The 17,157-nt window shown below is 39.5% G+C and overlaps 16 non-coding genes and 1 pseudogene across 16 annotated transcripts; all 17 read right to left on the reverse strand.

Annotated features, from left to right (window-relative positions):
- Positions 1-216: 216 nt before the first annotated feature.
- On the reverse strand, positions 217-432 carry LOC149983735 (small nucleolar RNA U3). The gene has a single exon (XR_016495781.1). It is a non-coding gene; the product is annotated as a small nucleolar RNA U3 (small nucleolar RNA).
- Positions 433-1,219: 787 nt separating this feature from the next.
- Positions 1,220-1,435, reverse strand: LOC149983736 (small nucleolar RNA U3). Its single transcript, XR_016495782.1, has one exon. It is a non-coding gene; the product is annotated as a small nucleolar RNA U3 (small nucleolar RNA).
- Positions 1,436-2,222: 787 nt separating this feature from the next.
- On the reverse strand, positions 2,223-2,438 carry LOC149983737 (small nucleolar RNA U3). Its single transcript, XR_016495783.1, has one exon. It is a non-coding gene; the product is annotated as a small nucleolar RNA U3 (small nucleolar RNA).
- Positions 2,439-3,225: 787 nt separating this feature from the next.
- On the reverse strand, positions 3,226-3,441 carry LOC149983738 (small nucleolar RNA U3). The gene has a single exon (XR_016495701.1). It is a non-coding gene; the product is annotated as a small nucleolar RNA U3 (small nucleolar RNA).
- A 787-nt stretch (positions 3,442-4,228) lies between these two features.
- Positions 4,229-4,444, reverse strand: LOC149983739 (small nucleolar RNA U3). Its single transcript, XR_016495784.1, has one exon. It is a non-coding gene; the product is annotated as a small nucleolar RNA U3 (small nucleolar RNA).
- Positions 4,445-5,231: 787 nt separating this feature from the next.
- LOC149983740 (small nucleolar RNA U3) lies at positions 5,232-5,447 on the reverse strand. Its single transcript, XR_016495785.1, has one exon. It is a non-coding gene; the product is annotated as a small nucleolar RNA U3 (small nucleolar RNA).
- A 787-nt stretch (positions 5,448-6,234) lies between these two features.
- LOC149983741 (small nucleolar RNA U3) lies at positions 6,235-6,418 on the reverse strand (annotated as a pseudogene).
- A 713-nt stretch (positions 6,419-7,131) lies between these two features.
- Positions 7,132-7,347, reverse strand: LOC149983742 (small nucleolar RNA U3). Its single transcript, XR_016495786.1, has one exon. It is a non-coding gene; the product is annotated as a small nucleolar RNA U3 (small nucleolar RNA).
- Positions 7,348-8,134: 787 nt separating this feature from the next.
- Positions 8,135-8,350, reverse strand: LOC149983743 (small nucleolar RNA U3). Its single transcript, XR_016495787.1, has one exon. It is a non-coding gene; the product is annotated as a small nucleolar RNA U3 (small nucleolar RNA).
- Positions 8,351-9,137: 787 nt separating this feature from the next.
- Positions 9,138-9,353, reverse strand: LOC149983744 (small nucleolar RNA U3). Its single transcript, XR_016495788.1, has one exon. It is a non-coding gene; the product is annotated as a small nucleolar RNA U3 (small nucleolar RNA).
- Positions 9,354-10,140: 787 nt separating this feature from the next.
- Positions 10,141-10,356, reverse strand: LOC149983745 (small nucleolar RNA U3). Its single transcript, XR_016495789.1, has one exon. It is a non-coding gene; the product is annotated as a small nucleolar RNA U3 (small nucleolar RNA).
- Positions 10,357-11,142: 786 nt separating this feature from the next.
- LOC149983746 (small nucleolar RNA U3) lies at positions 11,143-11,358 on the reverse strand. The gene has a single exon (XR_016495703.1). It is a non-coding gene; the product is annotated as a small nucleolar RNA U3 (small nucleolar RNA).
- A 787-nt stretch (positions 11,359-12,145) lies between these two features.
- Positions 12,146-12,361, reverse strand: LOC149983747 (small nucleolar RNA U3). The gene has a single exon (XR_016495790.1). It is a non-coding gene; the product is annotated as a small nucleolar RNA U3 (small nucleolar RNA).
- Positions 12,362-13,147: 786 nt separating this feature from the next.
- On the reverse strand, positions 13,148-13,363 carry LOC149983748 (small nucleolar RNA U3). The gene has a single exon (XR_016495792.1). It is a non-coding gene; the product is annotated as a small nucleolar RNA U3 (small nucleolar RNA).
- A 786-nt stretch (positions 13,364-14,149) lies between these two features.
- LOC149983749 (small nucleolar RNA U3) lies at positions 14,150-14,365 on the reverse strand. Its single transcript, XR_016495747.1, has one exon. It is a non-coding gene; the product is annotated as a small nucleolar RNA U3 (small nucleolar RNA).
- A 787-nt stretch (positions 14,366-15,152) lies between these two features.
- LOC149983750 (small nucleolar RNA U3) lies at positions 15,153-15,368 on the reverse strand. The gene has a single exon (XR_016495748.1). It is a non-coding gene; the product is annotated as a small nucleolar RNA U3 (small nucleolar RNA).
- Positions 15,369-16,155: 787 nt separating this feature from the next.
- LOC149983751 (small nucleolar RNA U3) lies at positions 16,156-16,371 on the reverse strand. Its single transcript, XR_016495704.1, has one exon. It is a non-coding gene; the product is annotated as a small nucleolar RNA U3 (small nucleolar RNA).
- Between the last annotated feature and the right edge of the window lie 786 nt (positions 16,372-17,157).

The following is a 17,157-nucleotide window of genomic DNA, read 5'->3' on the forward strand; positions in this document are numbered from 1 at the left end:
TTCTTCTACGTATGAAGGTCAAAGGTTGTCCTGAAAGGAAAATTTTAAAACTCCTCATTTTGAAGCAAAATATAAGGGCTGGACATGGAGATCAACGAAAGCCAGAAAACTGAAAAGATTATTGCTGGGGTCTCAGGACTGATTCAAGAAGTTTTATTTTACTAACGATAAGGATTTGGGAGACATTTCAGTAGCTTTTATTGTACATGGTTATCATCCACTCAGAACATATTCCCTTCATCCACGTTCATTGAAGAACAAGGAACAGTCATCAAAGGTGGAAGAAAAATGAGCAAGGTCATTTCTAACCACCAAATTCATGCTCTGAACGGGAATATCTTGAATCGTCATCATGGATAGCGAGATCTACCACTTTAGACACACATTTCTCAAGTAACGCACTATAGAAATGATCCCTGAAAGTATAGTCTTGGTGCATAAGTTGTTGTGATCAAGGTGGAGCATCTTGAAAAGAGCATTTGCACCAGCGGTTTGTGTTGCATTCTCAGCATCAACAGTTGTTGCAATCAAATTATGTTAATTATGGAGAATTGCTAGGTTTCTCAATTGAGAAAAATGGTCAGCGATGCTGGTTGCCAACAGGTAAAATATGACCTAATGTTGATGGACAGCCATCCATATTTCAAAGCCGGTTATTTGTGTTGAATTCTACCCCCTTTTAAACATTGTGTGTTTTAGCTATAGACGTATGGGTTGTACCATCAGATTCGTCTCTGTCTTCTGCATCCAGTGGTACCAAGAGTTAGTCTGTGTGATTAACGGGGGCTGAGATAGAGCTGTGTTTGTGAGACAAAGACGGATTCCGAAGGTGCCCAGGCCCGGGTCTTTTTTTTACAGAAACATCTGTAGAGTCAGAAAGGTTTGAATTACAAACTACTAAAAGCTATCTATGAAAAGCTGAGACTCTATCGAACATGCACATGTAACATGTTTTGCTCTATGACGCTCACAAGCTACCAAAACGTTGTTAGAAAGTACAAGGTTCTTCTACGTATGAAGGTCAAAGGTTGTCCTGAAAGGAAAATTTTAAAACTCCTCATTTTGAAGCAAAATATAAGGGCTGGACATGGAGATCAACGAAAGCCAGAAAACTGAAAAGATTATTGCTGGGGTCTCAGGACTGATTCAAGAAGTTTTATTTTACTAACGATAAGGATTTGGGAGACATTTCAGTAGCTTTTATTGTACATGGTTATCATCCACTCAGAACATATTCCCTTCATCCACGTTCATTGAAGAACAAGGAACAGTCATCAAAGGTGGAAGAAAAATGAGCAAGGTCATTTCTAACCACCAAATTCATGCTCTGAACGGGAATATCTTGAATCGTCATCATGGATAGCGAGATCTACCACTTTAGACACACATTTCTCAAGTAACGCACTATAGAAATGATCCCTGAAAGTATAGTCTTGGTGCATAAGTTGTTGTGATCAAGGTGGAGCATCTTGAAAAGAGCATTTGCACCAGCGGTTTGTGTTGCATTCTCAGCATCAACAGTTGTTGCAATCAAATTATGTTAATTATGGAGAATTGCTAGGTTTCTCAATTGAGAAAAATGGTCAGCGATGCTGGTTGCCAACAGGTAAAATATGACCTAATGTTGATGGACAGCCATCCATATTTCAAAGCCGGTTATTTGTGTTGAATTCTACCCCCTTTTAAACATTGTGTGTTTTAGCTATAGACGTATGGGTTGTACCATCAGATTCGTCTCTGTCTTCTGCATCCAGTGGTACCAAGAGTTAGTCTGTGTGATTAACGGGGGCTGAGATAGAGCTGTGTTTGTGAGACAAAGACGGATTCCGAAGGTGCCCAGGCCCGGGTCTTTTTTTTACAGAAACATCTGTAGAGTCAGAAAGGTTTGAATTACAAACTACTAAAAGCTATCTATGAAAAGCTGAGACTCTATCGAACATGCACATGTAACATGTTTTGCTCTATGACGCTCACAAGCTACCAAAACGTTGTTAGAAAGTACAAGGTTCTTCTACGTATGAAGGTCAAAGGTTGTCCTGAAAGGAAAATTTTAAAACTCCTCATTTTGAAGCAAAATATAAGGGCTGGACATGGAGATCAACGAAAGCCAGAAAACTGAAAAGATTATTGCTGGGGTCTCAGGACTGATTCAAGAAGTTTTATTTTACTAACGATAAGGATTTGGGAGACATTTCAGTAGCTTTTATTGTACATGGTTATCATCCACTCAGAACATATTCCCTTCATCCACGTTCATTGAAGAACAAGGAACAGTCATCAAAGGTGGAAGAAAAATGAGCAAGGTCATTTCTAACCACCAAATTCATGCTCTGAACGGGAATATCTTGAATCGTCATCATGGATAGCGAGATCTACCACTTTAGACACACATTTCTCAAGTAACGCACTATAGAAATGATCCCTGAAAGTATAGTCTTGGTGCATAAGTTGTTGTGATCAAGGTGGAGCATCTTGAAAAGAGCATTTGCACCAGCGGTTTGTGTTGCATTCTCAGCATCAACAGTTGTTGCAATCAAATTATGTTAATTATGGAGAATTGCTAGGTTTCTCAATTGAGAAAAATGGTCAGCGATGCTGGTTGCCAACAGGTAAAATATGACCTAATGTTGATGGACAGCCATCCATATTTCAAAGCCGGTTATTTGTGTTGAATTCTACCCCCTTTTAAACATTGTGTGTTTTAGCTATAGACGTATGGGTTGTACCATCAGATTCGTCTCTGTCTTCTGCATCCAGTGGTACCAAGAGTTAGTCTGTGTGATTAACGGGGGCTGAGATAGAGCTGTGTTTGTGAGACAAAGACGGATTCCGAAGGTGCCCAGGCCCGGGTCTTTTTTTTACAGAAACATCTGTAGAGTCAGAAAGGTTTGAATTACAAACTACTAAAAGCTATCTATGAAAAGCTGAGACTCTATCGAACATGCACATGTAACATGTTTTGCTCTATGACGCTCACAAGCTACCAAAACGTTGTTAGAAAGTACAAGGTTCTTCTACGTATGAAGGTCAAAGGTTGTCCTGAAAGGAAAATTTTAAAACTCCTCATTTTGAAGCAAAATATAAGGGCTGGACATGGAGATCAACGAAAGCCAGAAAACGGAAAAGATTATTGCTGGGGTCTCAGGACTGATTCAAGAGGTTTTATTTTACTAACGATAAGGATTTGGGAGACATTTCAGTAGCTTTTATTGTACATGGTTATCATCCACTCAGAACATATTCCCTTCATCCACATTCATTGAAGAACAAGGAACAGTCATCAAAGGTGGAAGAAAAATGAGCAAGGTCATTTCTAACCACCAAATTCATGCTCTGAACGGGAATATCTTGAATCGTCATCATGGATAGCGAGATCTACCACTTTAGACACACATTTCTCAAGTAACGCACTATAGAAATGATCCCTGAAAGTATAGTCTTGGTGCATAAGTTGTTGTGATCAAGGTGGAGCATCTTGAAAAGAGCATTTGCACCAGCGGTTTGTGTTGCATTCTCAGCATCAACAGTTGTTGCAATCAAATTATGTTAATTATGGAGAATTGCTAGGTTTCTCAATTGAGAAAAATGGTCAGCGATGCTGGTTGCCAACAGGTAAAATATGACCTAATGTTGATGGACAGCCATCCATATTTCAAAGCCGGTTATTTGTGTTGAATTCTACCCCCTTTTAAACATTGTGTGTTTTAGCTATAGACGTATGGGTTGTACCATCAGATTCGTCTCTGTCTTCTGCATCCAGTGGTACCAAGAGTTAGTCTGTGTGATTAACGGGGGCTGAGATAGAGCTGTGTTTGTGAGACAAAGACGGATTCCGAAGGTGCCCAGGCCCGGGTCTTTTTTTTACAGAAACATCTGTAGAGTCAGAAAGGTTTGAATTACAAACTACTAAAAGCTATCTATGAAAAGCTGAGACTCTATCGAACATGCACATGTAACATGTTTTGCTCTATGACGCTCACAAGCTACCAAAACGTTGTTAGAAAGTACAAGGTTCTTCTACGTATGAAGGTCAAAGGTTGTCCTGAAAGGAAAATTTTAAAACTCCTCATTTTGAAGCAAAATATAAGGGCTGGACATGGAGATCAACGAAAGCCAGAAAACTGAAAAGATTATTGCTGGGGTCTCAGGACTGATTCAAGAAGTTTTATTTTACTAACGATAAGGATTTGGGAGACATTTCAGTAGCTTTTATTGTACATGGTTATCATCCACTCAGAACATATTCCCTTCATCCACGTTCATTGAAGAACAAGGAACAGTCATCAAAGGTGGAAGAAAAATGAGCAAGGTCATTTCTAACCACCAAATTCATGCTCTGAACGGGAATATCTTGAATCGTCATCATGGATAGCGAGATCTACCACTTTAGACACACATTTCTCAAGTAACGCACTATAGAAATGATCCCTGAAAGTATAGTCTTGGTGCATAAGTTGTTGTGATCAAGGTGGAGCATCTTGAAAAGAGCATTTGCACCAGCGGTTTGTGTTGCATTCTCAGCATCAACAGTTGTTGCAATCAAATTATGTTAATTATGGAGAATTGCTAGGTTTCTCAATTGAGAAAAATGGTCAGCGATGCTGGTTGCCAACAGGTAAAATATGACCTAATGTTGATGGACAGCCATCCATATTTCAAAGCCGGTTATTTGTGTTGAATTCTACCCCCTTTTAAACATTGTGTGTTTTAGCTATAGACGTATGGGTTGTACCATCAGATTCGTCTCTGTCTTCTGCATCCAGTGGTACCAAGAGTTAGTCTGTGTGATTAACGGGGGCTGAGATAGAGCTGTGTTTGTGAGACAAAGACGGATTCCGAAGGTGCCCAGGCCCGGGTCTTTTTTTTACAGAAACATCTGTAGAGTCAGAAAGGTTTGAATTACAAACTACTAAAAGCTATCTATGAAAAGCTGAGACTCTATCGAACATGCACATGTAACATGTTTTGCTCTATGACGCTCACAAGCTACCAAAACGTTGTTAGAAAGTACAAGGTTCTTCTACGTATGAAGGTCAAAGGTTGTCCTGAAAGGAAAATTTTAAAACTCCTCATTTTGAAGCAAAATATAAGGGCTGGACATGGAGATCAACGAAAGCCAGAAAACTGAAAAGATTATTGCTGGGGTCTCAGGACTGATTCAAGAAGTTTTATTTTACTAACGATAAGGATTTGGGAGACATTTCAGTAGCTTTTATTGTACATGGTTATCATCCACTCAGAACATATTCCCTTCATCCACGTTCATTGAAGAACAAGGAACAGTCATCAAAGGTGGAAGAAAAATGAGCAAGGTCATTTCTAACCACCAAATTCATGCTCTGAACGGGAATATCTTGAATCGTCATCATGGATAGCGAGATCTACCACTTTAGACACACATTTCTCAAGTAACGCACTATAGAAATGATCCCTGAAAGTATAGTCTTGGTGCATAAGTTGTTGTGATCAAGGTGGAGCATCTTGAAAAGAGCATTTGCACCAGCGGTTTGTGTTGCATTCTCAGCATCAACAGTTGTTGCAATCAAATTATGTTAATTATGGAGAATTGCTAGGTTTCTCAATTGAGAAAAATGGTCAGCGATGCTGGTTGCCAACAGGTAAAATATGACCTAATGTTGATGGACAGCCATCCATATTTCAAAGCCGGTTATTTGTGTTGAATTCTACCCCCTTTTAAACATTGTGTGTTTTAGCTATAGACGTATGGGTTGTACCATCAGATTCGTCTCTGTCTTCTGCATCCAGTGGTACCAAGAGTTAGTCTGTGTGATTAACGGGGGCTGAGATAGAGCTGTGTTTGTGAGACAAAGACGGATTCCGAAGGTGCCCAGGCCCGGGTCTTTTTTTTACAGAAACATCTGTAGAGTCAGAAAGGTTTGAATTACAAACTACTAAAAGCTATCTATGAAAAGCTGAGACTCTATCGAACATGCACATGTAACATGTTTTGCTCTATGACGCTCACAAGCTACCAAAACGTTGTTAGAAAGTACAAGGTTCTTCTACGTATGAAGGTCAAAGGTTGTCCTGAAAGGAAAATTTTAAAACTCCTCATTTTGAAGCAAAATATAAGGGCTGGACATGGAGATCAACGAAAGCCAGAAAACTGAAAAGATTATTGCTGGGGTCTCAGGACTGATTCAAGAAGTTTTATTTTACTAACGATAAGGATTTGGGAGACATTTCAGTAGCTTTTATTGTACATGGTTATCATCCACTCAGAACATATTCCCTTCATCCACGTTCATTGAAGAACAAGGAACAGTCATCAAAGGTGGAAGAAAAATGAGCAAGGTCATTTCTAACCACCAAATTCATGCTCTGAACGGGAATATCTTGAATCGTCATCATGGATAGCGAGATCTACCACTTTAGACACACATTTCTCAAGTAACATTAGCATCAACAGTTGTTGCAATCAAATTATGTTAATTATGGAGAATTGCTAGGTTTCTCAATTGAGAAAAATGGTCAGCGATGCTGGTTGCCAACAGGTAAAATATGACCTAATGTTGATGGACAGCCATCCATATTTCAAAGCCGGTTATTTGTGTTGAATTCTACCCCCTTTTAAACATTGTGTGTTTTAGCTATAGACGTATGGGTTGTACCATCAGATTCGTCTCTGTCTTCTGCATCCAGTGGTACCAAGAGTTAGTCTGTGTGATTAACGGGGGCTGAGATAGAGCTGTGTTTGTGAGACAAAGACGGATTCCGAAGGTGCCCAGGCCCGGGTCTTTTTTTTACAGAAACATCTGTAGAGTCAGAAAGGTTTGAATTACAAACTACTAAAAGCTATCTATGAAAAGCTGAGACTCTATCGAACATGCACATGTAACATGTTTTGCTCTATGACGCTCACAAGCTACCAAAACGTTGTTAGAAAGTACAAGGTTCTTCTATGTATGAAGGTCAAAGGTTGTCCTGAAAGGAAAATTTTAAAACTCCTCATTTTGAAGCAAAATATAAGGGCTGGACATGGAGATCAACGAAAGCCAGAAAACTGAAAAGATTATTGCTGGGGTCTCAGGACTGATTCAAGAAGTTTTATTTTACTAACGATAAGGATTTGGGAGACATTTCAGTAGCTTTTATTGTACATGGTTATCATCCACTCAGAACATATTCCCTTCATCCACGTTCATTGAAGAACAAGGAACAGTCATCAAAGGTGGAAGAAAAATGAGCAAGGTCATTTCTAACCACCAAATTCATGCTCTGAACGGGAATATCTTGAATCGTCATCATGGATAGCGAGATCTACCACTTTAGACACACATTTCTCAAGTAACGCACTATAGAAATGATCCCTGAAAGTATAGTCTTGGTGCATAAGTTGTTGTGATCAAGGTGGAGCATCTTGAAAAGAGCATTTGCACCAGCGGTTTGTGTTGCATTCTCAGCATCAACAGTTGTTGCAATCAAATTATGTTAATTATGGAGAATTGCTAGGTTTCTCAATTGAGAAAAATGGTCAGCGATGCTGGTTGCCAACAGGTAAAATATGACCTAATGTTGATGGACAGCCATCCATATTTCAAAGCCGGTTATTTGTGTTGAATTCTACCCCCTTTTAAACATTGTGTGTTTTAGCTATAGACGTATGGGTTGTACCATCAGATTCGTCTCTGTCTTCTGCATCCAGTGGTACCAAGAGTTAGTCTGTGTGATTAACGGGGGCTGAGATAGAGCTGTGTTTGTGAGACAAAGACGGATTCCGAAGGTGCCCAGGCCCGGGTCTTTTTTTTACAGAAACATCTGTAGAGTCAGAAAGGTTTGAATTACAAACTACTAAAAGCTATCTATGAAAAGCTGAGACTCTATCGAACATGCACATGTAACATGTTTTGCTCTATGACGCTCACAAGCTACCAAAACGTTGTTAGAAAGTACAAGGTTCTTCTACGTATGAAGGTCAAAGGTTGTCCTGAAAGGAAAATTTTAAAACTCCTCATTTTGAAGCAAAATATAAGGGCTGGACATGGAGATCAACGAAAGCCAGAAAACTGAAAAGATTATTGCTGGGGTCTCAGGACTGATTCAAGAAGTTTTATTTTACTAACGATAAGGATTTGGGAGACATTTCAGTAGCTTTTATTGTACATGGTTATCATCCACTCAGAACATATTCCCTTCATCCACGTTCATTGAAGAACAAGGAACAGTCATCAAAGGTGGAAGAAAAATGAGCAAGGTCATTTCTAACCACCAAATTCATGCTCTGAACGGGAATATCTTGAATCGTCATCATGGATAGCGAGATCTACCACTTTAGACACACATTTCTCAAGTAACGCACTATAGAAATGATCCCTGAAAGTATAGTCTTGGTGCATAAGTTGTTGTGATCAAGGTGGAGCATCTTGAAAAGAGCATTTGCACCAGCGGTTTGTGTTGCATTCTCAGCATCAACAGTTGTTGCAATCAAATTATGTTAATTATGGAGAATTGCTAGGTTTCTCAATTGAGAAAAATGGTCAGCGATGCTGGTTGCCAACAGGTAAAATATGACCTAATGTTGATGGACAGCCATCCATATTTCAAAGCCGGTTATTTGTGTTGAATTCTACCCCCTTTTAAACATTGTGTGTTTTAGCTATAGACGTATGGGTTGTACCATCAGATTCGTCTCTGTCTTCTGCATCCAGTGGTACCAAGAGTTAGTCTGTGTGATTAACGGGGGCTGAGATAGAGCTGTGTTTGTGAGACAAAGACGGATTCCGAAGGTGCCCAGGCCCGGGTCTTTTTTTTACAGAAACATCTGTAGAGTCAGAAAGGTTTGAATTACAAACTACTAAAAGCTATCTATGAAAAGCTGAGACTCTATCGAACATGCACATGTAACATGTTTTGCTCTATGACGCTCACAAGCTACCAAAACGTTGTTAGAAAGTACAAGGTTCTTCTACGTATGAAGGTCAAAGGTTGTCCTGAAAGGAAAATTTTAAAACTCCTCATTTTGAAGCAAAATATAAGGGCTGGACATGGAGATCAACGAAAGCCAGAAAACTGAAAAGATTATTGCTGGGGTCTCAGGACTGATTCAAGAAGTTTTATTTTACTAACGATAAGGATTTGGGAGACATTTCAGTAGCTTTTATTGTACATGGTTATCATCCACTCAGAACATATTCCCTTCATCCACGTTCATTGAAGAACAAGGAACAGTCATCAAAGGTGGAAGAAAAATGAGCAAGGTCATTTCTAACCACCAAATTCATGCTCTGAACGGGAATATCTTGAATCGTCATCATGGATAGCGAGATCTACCACTTTAGACACACATTTCTCAAGTAACGCACTATAGAAATGATCCCTGAAAGTATAGTCTTGGTGCATAAGTTGTTGTGATCAAGGTGGAGCATCTTGAAAAGAGCATTTGCACCAGCGGTTTGTGTTGCATTCTCAGCATCAACAGTTGTTGCAATCAAATTATGTTAATTATGGAGAATTGCTAGGTTTCTCAATTGAGAAAAATGGTCAGCGATGCTGGTTGCCAACAGGTAAAATATGACCTAATGTTGATGGACAGCCATCCATATTTCAAAGCCGGTTATTTGTGTTGAATTCTACCCCCTTTTAAACATTGTGTGTTTTAGCTATAGACGTATGGGTTGTACCATCAGATTCGTCTCTGTCTTCTGCATCCAGTGGTACCAAGAGTTAGTCTGTGTGATTAACGGGGGCTGAGATAGAGCTGTGTTTGTGAGACAAAGACGGATTCCGAAGGTGCCCAGGCCCGGGTCTTTTTTTTACAGAAACATCTGTAGAGTCAGAAAGGTTTGAATTACAAACTACTAAAAGCTATCTATGAAAAGCTGAGACTCTATCGAACATGCACATGTAACATGTTTTGCTCTATGACGCTCACAAGCTACCAAAAAGTTGTTAGAAAGTACAAGGTTCTTCTACGTATGAAGGTCAAAGGTTGTCCTGAAAGGAACATTTTAAAACTCCTCATTTTGAAGCAAAATATAAGGGCTGGACATGGAGATCAACGAAAGCCAGAAAACGGAAAAGATTATTGCTGGGGTCTCAGGACTGATTCAAGAGGTTTTATTTTACTAACGATAAGGATTTGGGAGACATTTCAGTAGCTTTTATTGTACATGGTTATCATCCACTCAGAACATATTCCCTTCATCCACGTTCATTGAAGAACAAGGAACAGTCATCAAAGGTGGAAGAAAAATGAGCAAGGTCATTTCTAACCACCAAATTCATGCTCTGAACGGGAATATCTTGAATCGTCATCATGGATAGCGAGATCTACCACTTTAGACACACATTTCTCAAGTAACGCACTATAGAAATGATCCCTGAAAGTATAGTCTTGGTGCATAAGTTGTTGTGATCAAGGTGGAGCATCTTGAAAAGAGCATTTGCACCAGCGGTTTGTGTTGCATTCTCAGCATCAACAGTTGTTGCAATCAAATTATGTTAATTATGGAGAATTGCTAGGTTTCTCAATTGAGAAAAATGGTCAGCGATGCTGGTTGCCAACAGGTAAAATATGACCTAATGTTGATGGACAGCCATCCATATTTCAAAGCCGGTTATTTGTGTTGAATTCTACCCCCTTTTAAACATTGTGTGTTTTAGCTATAGACGTATGGGTGTACCATCAGATTTGTCTCTGTCTTCTGCATCCAGTGGTACCAAGAGTTAGTCTGTGTGATTAACGGGGGCTGAGATAGAGCTGTGTTTGTGAGACAAAGACGGATTCCGAAGGTGCCCAGGCCCGGGTCTTTTTTTTACAGAAACATCTGTAGAGTCAGAAAGGTTTGAATTACAAACTACTAAAAGCTATCTATGAAAAGCTGAGACTCTATCGAACATGCACATGTAACATGTTTTGCTCTATGACGCTCACAAGCTACCAAAAAGTTGTTAGAAAGTACAAGGTTCTTCTACGTATGAAGATCAAAGGTTGTCCTGAAAGGAACATTTTAAAACTCCTCATTTTGAAGCAAAATATAAGGGCTGGACATGGAGATCAACGAAAGCCAGAAAACGGAAAAGATTATTGCTGGGGTCTCAGGACTGATTCAAGAGGTTTTATTTTACTAACGATAAGGATTTGGGAGACATTTCAGTAGCTTTTATTGTACATGGTTATCATCCACTCAGAACATATTCCCTTCATCCACGTTCATTGAAGAACAAGGAACAGTCATCAAAGGTGGAAGAAATATGAGCAAGGTCATTTCTAACCACCAAATTCATGCTCTGAACGGGAATATCTTGAATCGTCATCATGGATAGCGAGATCTACCACTTTAGACACACATTTCTCAAGTAACGCACTATAGAAATGATCCCTGAAAGTATAGTCTTGGTGCATAAGTTGTTGTGATCAAGGTGGAGCATCTTGAAAAGAGCATTTGCACCAGCGGTTTGTGTTGCATTCTCAGCATCAACAGTTGTTGCAATCAAATTATGTTAATTATGGAGAATTGCTAGGTTTCTCAATTGAGAAAAATGGTCAGCGATGCTGGTTGCCAACAGGTAAAATATGACCTAATGTTGATGGACAGCCATCCATATTTCAAAGCCGGTTATTTGTGTTGAATTCTACCCCCTTTTAAACATTGTGTGTTTTAGCTATAGACGTATGGGTTGTACCATCAGATTCGTCTCTGTCTTCTGCATCCAGTGGTACCAAGAGTTAGTCTGTGTGATTAACGGGGGCTGAGATAGAGCTGTGTTTGTGAGACAAAGACGGATTCCGAAGGTGCCCAGGCCCGGGTCTTTTTTTTACAGAAACATCTGTAGAGTCAGAAAGGTTTGAATTACAAACTACTAAAAGCTATCTATGAAAAGCTGAGACTCTATCGAACATGCACATGTAACATGTTTTGCTCTATGACGCTCACAAGCTACCAAAAAGTTGTTAGAAAGTACAAGGTTCTTCTACGTATGAAGGTCAAAGGTTGTCCTGAAAGGAACATTTTAAAACTCCTCATTTTGAAGCAAAATATAAGGGCTGGACATGGAGATCAACGAAAGCCAGAAAACGGAAAAGATTATTGCTGGGGTCTCAGGACTGATTCAAGAGGTTTTATTTTACTAACGATAAGGATTTGGGAGACATTTCAGTAGCTTTTATTGTACATGGTTATCATCCACTCAGAACATATTCCCTTCATCCACGTTCATTGAAGAACAAGGAACAGTCATCAAAGGTGGAAGAAAAATGAGCAAGGTCATTTCTAACCACCAAATTCATGCTCTGAACGGGAATATCTTGAATCGTCATCATGGATAGCGAGATCTACCACTTTAGACACACATTTCTCAAGTAACGCACTATAGAAATGATCCCTGAAAGTATAGTCTTGGTGCATAAGTTGTTGTGATCAAGGTGGAGCATCTTGAAAAGAGCATTTGCACCAGCGGTTTGTGTTGCATTCTCAGCATCAACAGTTGTTGCAATCAAATTATGTTAATTATGGAGAATTGCTAGGTTTCTCAATTGAGAAAAATGGTCAGCGATGCTGGTTGCCAACAGGTAAAATATGACCTAATGTTGATGGACAGCCATCCATATTTCAAAGCCGGTTATTTGTGTTGAATTCTACCCCCTTTTAAACATTGTGTGTTTTAGCTATAGACGTATGGGTGTACCATCAGATTTGTCTCTGTCTTCTGCATCCAGTGGTACCAAGAGTTAGTCTGTGTGATTAACGGGGGCTGAGATAGAGCTGTGTTTGTGAGACAAAGACGGATTCCGAAGGTGCCCAGGCCCGGGTCTTTTTTTTACAGAAACATCTGTAGAGTCAGAAAGGTTTGAATTACAAACTACTAAAAGCTATCTATGAAAAGCTGAGACTCTATCGAACATGCACATGTAACATGTTTTGCTCTATGACGCTCACAAGCTACCAAAAAGTTGTTAGAAAGTACAAGGTTCTTCTACGTATGAAGGTCAAAGGTTGTCCTGAAAGGAACATTTTAAAACTCCTCATTTTGAAGCAAAATATAAGGGCTGGACATGGAGATCAACGAAAGCCAGAAAACGGAAAAGATTATTGCTGGGGTCTCAGGACTGATTCAAGAGGTTTTATTTTACTAACGATAAGGATTTGGGAGACATTTCAGTAGCTTTTATTGTACATGGTTATCATCCACTCAGAACATATTCCCTTCATCCACGTTCATTGAAGAACAAGGAACAGTCATCAAAGGTGGAAGAAAAATGAGCAAGGTCATTTCTAACCACCAAATTCATGCTCTGAACGGGAATATCTTGAATCGTCATCATGGATAGCGAGATCTACCACTTTAGACACACATTTCTCAAGTAACGCACTATAGAAATGATCCCTGAAAGTATAGTCTTGGTGCATAAGTTGTTGTGATCAAGGTGGAGCATCTTGAAAAGAGCATTTGCACCAGCGGTTTGTGTTGCATTCTCAGCATCAACAGTTGTTGCAATCAAATTATGTTAATTATGGAGAATTGCTAGGTTTCTCAATTGAGAAAAATGGTCAGCGATGCTGGTTGCCAACAGGTAAAATATGACCTAATGTTGATGGACAGCCATCCATATTTCAAAGCCGGTTATTTGTGTTGAATTCTACCCCCTTTTAAACATTGTGTGTTTTAGCTATAGACGTATGGGTGTACCATCAGATTTGTCTCTGTCTTCTGCATCCAGTGGTACCAAGAGTTAGTCTGTGTGATTAACGGGGGCTGAGATAGAGCTGTGTTTGTGAGACAAAGACGGATTCCGAAGGTGCCCAGGCCCGGGTCTTTTTTTTACAGAAACATCTGTAGAGTCAGAAAGGTTTGAATTACAAACTACTAAAAGCTATCTATGAAAAGCTGAGACTCTATCGAACATGCACATGTAACATGTTTTGCTCTATGACGCTCACAAGCTACCAAAAAGTTGTTAGAAAGTACAAGGTTCTTCTACGTATGAAGATCAAAGGTTGTCCTGAAAGGAACATTTTAAAACTCCTCATTTTGAAGCAAAATATAAGGGCTGGACATGGAGATCAACGAAAGCCAGAAAACGGAAAAGATTATTGCTGGGGTCTCAGGACTGATTCAAGAGGTTTTATTTTACTAACGATAAGGATTTGGGAGACATTTCAGTAGCTTTTATTGTACATGGTTATCATCCACTCAGAACATATTCCCTTCATCCACGTTCATTGAAGAACAAGGAACAGTCATCAAAGGTGGAAGAAATATGAGCAAGGTCATTTCTAACCACCAAATTCATGCTCTGAACGGGAATATCTTGAATCGTCATCATGGATAGCGAGATCTACCACTTTAGACACACATTTCTCAAGTAACGCACTATAGAAATGATCCCTGAAAGTATAGCCTTGGTGCATAAGTTGTTGTGATCAAGGTGGAGCATCTTGAAAAGAGCATTTGCACCAGCGGTTTGTGTTGCATTCTCAGCATCAACAGTTGTTGCAATCAAATTATGTTAATTATGGAGAATTGCTAGGTTTCTCAATTGAGAAAAATGGTCAGCGATGCTGGTTGCCAACAGGTAAAATATGACTGAATGTTGATGGACAGCCATCCATATTTCAAAGCCGGTTATTTGTGTTGAATTCTACCCCCTTTTAAACATTGTGTGTTTTAGCTATAGACGTATGGGTTGTACCATCAGATTCGTCTCTGTCTTCTGCATCCAGTGGTACCAAGAGTTAGTCTGTGTGATTAACGGGGGCTGAGATAGAGCTGTGTTTGTGAGACAAAGACGGATTCCGAAGGTGCCCAGGCCCGGGTCTTTTTTTTACAGAAACATCTGTAGAGTCAGAAAGGTTTGAATTACAAACTACTAAAAGCTATCTATGAAAAGCTGAGACTCTATCGAACATGCACATGTAACATGTTTTGCTCTATGACGCTCACAAGCTACCAAAAAGTTGTTAGAAAGTACAAGGTTCTTCTACGTATGAAGATCAAAGGTTGTCCTGAAAGGAACATTTTAAAACTCCTCATTTTGAAGCAAAATATAAGGGCTGGACATGGAGATCAACGAAAGCCAGAAAACGGAAAAGATTATTGCTGGGGTCTCAGGACTGATTCAAGAGGTTTTATTTTACTAACGATAAGGATTTGGGAGACATTTCAGTAGCTTTTATTGTACATGGTTATCATCCACTCAGAACATATTCCCTTCATCCACGTTCATTGAAGAACAAGGAACAGTCATCAAAGGTGGAAGAAATATGAGCAAGGTCATTTCTAACCACCAAATTCATGCTCTGAACGGGAATATCTTGAATCGTCATCATGGATAGCGAGATCTACCACTTTAGACACACATTTCTCAAGTAACGCACTATAGAAATGATCCCTGAAAGTATAGCCTTGGTGCATAAGTTGTTGTGATCAAGGTGGAGCATCTTGAAAAGAGCATTTGCACCAGCGGTTTGTGTTGCATTCTCAGCATCAACAGTTGTTGCAATCAAATTATGTTAATTATGGAGAATTGCTAGGTTTCTCAATTGAGAAAAATGGTCAGCGATGCTGGTTGCCAACAGGTAAAATATGACCTAATGTTGATGGACAGCCATCCATATTTCAAAGCCGGTTATTTGTGTTGAATTCTACCCCCTTTTAAACATTGTGTGTTTTAGCTATAGACGTATGGGTTGTACCATCAGATTCGTCTCTGTCTTCTGCATCCAGTGGTACCAAGAGTTAGTCTGTGTGATTAACGGGGGCTGAGATAGAGCTGTGTTTGTGAGACAAAGACGGATTCCGAAGGTGCCCAGGCCCGGGTCTTTTTTTTACAGAAACATCTGTAGAGTCAGAAAGGTTTGAATTACAAACTACTAAAAGCTATCTATGAAAAGCTGAGACTCTATCGAACATGCACATGTAACATGTTTTGCTCTATGACGCTCACAAGCTACCAAAAAGTTGTTAGAAAGTACAAGGTTCTTCTACGTATGAAGATCAAAGGTTGTCCTGAAAGGAACATTTTAAAACTCCTCATTTTGAAGCAAAATATAAGGGCTGGACATGGAGATCAACGAAAGCCAGAAAACGGAAAAGATTATTGCTGGGGTCTCAGGACTGATTCAAGAGGTTTTATTTTACTAACGATAAGGATTTGGGAGACATTTCAGTAGCTTTTATTGTACATGGTTATCATCCACTCAGAACATATTCCCTTCATCCACGTTCATTGAAGAACAAGGAACAGTCATCAAAGGTGGAAGAAAAATGAGCAAGGTCATTTCTAACCACCAAATTCATGCTCTGAACGGGAATATCTTGAATCGTCATCATGGATAGCGAGATCTACCACTTTAGACACACATTTCTCAAGTAACGCACTATAGAAATGATCCCTGAAAGTATAGCCTTGGTGCATAAGTTGTTGTGATCAAGGTGGAGCATCTTGAAAAGAGCATTTGCACCAGCGGTTTGTGTTGCATTCTCAGCATCAACAGTTGTTGCAATCAAATTATGTTAATTATGGAGAATTGCTAGGTTTCTCAATTGAGAAAAATGGTCAGCGATGCTGGTTGCCAACAGGTAAAATATGACCTAATGTTGATGGACAGCCATCCATATTTCAAAGCCGGTTATTTGTGTTGAATTCTACCCCCTTTTAAACATTGTGTGTTTTAGCTATAGACGTATGGGTTGTACCATCAGATTCGTCTCTGTCTTCTGCATCCAGTGGTACCAAGAGTTAGTCTGTGTGATTAACGGGGGCTGAGATAGAGCTGTGTTTGTGAGACAAAGACGGATTCCGAAGGTGCCCAGGCCCGGGTCTTTTTTTTACAGAAACATCTGTAGAGTCAGAAAGGTTTGAATTACAAACTACTAAAAGCTATCTATGAAAAGCTGAGACTCTATCGAACATGCACATGTAACATGTTTTGCTCTATGACGCTCACAAGCTACCAAAACGTTGTTAGAAAGTACAAGGTTCTTCTACGTATGAAGGTCAAAGGTTGTCCTGAAAGGAAAATTTTAAAACTCCTCATTTTGAAGCAAAATATAAGGGCTGGACATGGAGATCAACGAAAGCCAGAAAACTGAAAAGATTATTGCTGGGGTCTCAGGACTGATTCAAGAGGTTTTATTTTACTAACGATAAGGATTTGGGAGACATTTCAGTAGCTTTTATTGTACATGGTTATC

This window comes from Oncorhynchus mykiss, chromosome 4 (assembly GCF_057628025.1).
Source record: "Oncorhynchus mykiss isolate SJ-2025 chromosome 4, ASM5762802v1, whole genome shotgun sequence".
In the NCBI taxonomy this organism is placed as follows: domain Eukaryota; kingdom Metazoa; phylum Chordata; class Actinopteri; order Salmoniformes; family Salmonidae; genus Oncorhynchus; species Oncorhynchus mykiss.